Here is a 2,500-nt window from a genome sequence, read left to right as displayed (position 1 = left end):
ACTGCGGCGGATCGCTGGCTGGCATCGTTTATGGTTAGAACTAGGGCGGTATCTGATCGCCTTCGAACCTCTAACTTTCGTTCTTGATTAATGAAAACATACTTGGCAAATGCTTTCGCTTCTGTTCGTCTTGCGACGATCCAAGAATTTCACCTCTAACGTCGCAATACGAATGCCCCCGCCTGTCCCTATTAATCATTACCTCGGGTTCCGAAAACCAACAAAATAGAACCGAGGTCCTATTCCATTATTCCATGCACACAGTATTCAGGCGGGCTTGCCTGCTTTAAGCACTCTAATTTGTTCAAAGTAAACGTGCCGGCCCACCGAGACACTCAATAAAGAGCACCCTGGTAGGATTTCAACGGGGTCCGCCTCGGGACGCACGAGCACGCACGAGGCGGTCGCACGCCTTCAGCTCGCCCCACCGGCAGGACGTCCCACGATACATGCCAGTTAAACACCGACGGGCGGTGAACCAACAGCGTGGGACACAAATCCAACTACGAGCTTTTTAACCGCAACAACTTTAATATACGCTATTGGAGCTGGAATTACCGCGGCTGCTGGCACCAGACTTGCCCTCCAATAGATACTCGTTAAAGGATTTAAAGTGTACTCATTCCGATTACGGGGCCTCGGATGAGTCCCGTATCGTTATTTTTCGTCACTACCTCCCCGTGCCGGGAGTGGGTAATTTGCGCGCCTGCTGCCTTCCTTGGATGTGGTAGCCGTTTCTCAGGCTCCCTCTCCGGAATCGAACCCTGATTCCCCGTTACCCGTTACAACCATGGTAGGCGCAGAACCTACCATCGACAGTTGATAAGGCAGACATTTGAAAGATGCGTCGCCGGTACGAGGACCGTGCGATCAGCCCAAAGTTATTCAGAGTCACCAAGGCAAACGGACCGGACGAGCCGACCGATTGGTTTTGATCTAATAAAAGCGTCCCTTCCATCTCTGGTCGGGACTCTGTTTGCATGTATTAGCTCTAGAATTACCACAGTTATCCAAGTAACGTGGGTACGATCTAAGGAACCATAACTGATTTAATGAGCCATTCGCGGTTTCACCTTAATGCGGCTTGTACTGAGACATGCATGGCTTAATCTTTGAGACAAGCATATGACTACTGGCAGGATCAACCAGGGAGCTGCGTCAACTAGAGCTGAGCAGCCGGCCGCCCGGGAGTGTGTCCCGGGGGCCCGCGCGAACACGCAAGCGTCCGCTCAATCATTCTGCAAACAGGAGGAGGCTGAGCTCCCCTGCACAATACACCTCGAAACCCTCTCAGGTCCCGGCGGCGCGCAGCGCCGTCCCAAGTACTTGGTCGGGTTCGAGAGAGGCGCAATCGCCCGGAGTTAGGCGAGTAGACGCTTTCGGTGCGACCACCCGTGCTCCCAACTGAGCTTGCCGCTGCCGACAGAGGCCCGGGAGCGTGCTGTCGTGGCATTGCCGGCGGGAGACAACACGCGCCACCTACGGTGACCGGCAGCTCCAACGCCAGCGCCACAGAAGGACAAAAGCCCCACTTGGGTGCCGAAGCGAACTCTCCCAGCACAGCGCACGCGCCAACACATCCGCACAGCTGCGATACAAACCACCAGCGAGAACCGCTGGGGCGACCGAGCAGCAGACGGCGTCGCGGCGCCGAGCGCCGGGCGGCGGCGCATCCTCAACGCACACAGTCCTCAATCGGACCAGCACACTGAAGATGTCCACCGCGCTTCGCACCGGGCCCGCGAGGACCTACTTTGGCCGCACGGCGCCGCGCGCAGGGTGCGCCGGCGCGCAGCTGCGACGCCTGCCGCGTCCGTCGGCCGGCGCGCCTGCCACTGGCCGCCCCCACCAGCCGGCTGTAGCGCGTGCGCCCACGCACCGCGCGGCCAGCACGCCGGGAGGCGCCCCCTCACCGGCCGGGGACGGTCCCACCCAGCCACCGCCGCGTATCGCTTCACACCCAGATGCCGTTCAGTTTCGTCGGCATGGTGGGTATCGCTGGAACAACCGGTTAGTACCTCAACCTATCGTCGCCATCACCGATTCACCCCTAGCGAGAACAACCGCACCACAACAGGTTACCATTTGTTCATTTGCGTAACTTCACCAGAAAACGCAGGCGTCCATCGCCATTTGCAACTTCAACGATTATTGCATGCCTGTGTCAGGTGTCACGCCACACTACGTCTGCCCACATACACGCAACAAAATGTGCACGCCTAGACAATACGTGGAAGGTGGCCCCCGTACGTATGCGATGTCCATTGCTCGAACGACTGTCAACCGGCCTCTGTAGCATGTCGCAGATATGGAACGCGGTGCACCATGCCATCACGGTGTGTGAGGAGAGACGACTAGGTCCGAATACATCAACAGACAGCTCATGCTGATCGCCATCCACGGCGTCCGTTCCTCCCACACGTCTCTATGGCGTACCACACTGCAATCCAGCTCTCATAGGGAGACGACACGTAGCTGCGTGCACAATATTTGCACTGTA

The 2,500-nt window shown here is 57.6% G+C and overlaps 1 non-coding gene across 1 annotated transcript in view; it reads right to left on the bottom strand.

Moving 5' to 3' along the window:
• The window catches only part of LOC124727100, a 1,909-nt gene extending 757 nt beyond the window's left edge, over positions 1-1,152 (bottom strand). The window contains exon 1 of the ribosomal RNA XR_007006933.1: positions 1-1,152. This exon is cut by the window's left edge and continues 757 nt beyond it. This is a non-coding gene — a ribosomal RNA (small subunit ribosomal RNA).
• Positions 1,153-2,500: the final 1,348 nt, after the last annotated feature.

Source organism: Schistocerca piceifrons, unplaced genomic scaffold (genome assembly GCF_021461385.2).
Source record: "Schistocerca piceifrons isolate TAMUIC-IGC-003096 unplaced genomic scaffold, iqSchPice1.1 HiC_scaffold_1084, whole genome shotgun sequence".
Classification (NCBI taxonomy): domain Eukaryota; kingdom Metazoa; phylum Arthropoda; class Insecta; order Orthoptera; family Acrididae; genus Schistocerca; species Schistocerca piceifrons.
This window is presented reverse-complemented; position numbering and strand designations above follow the sequence as displayed.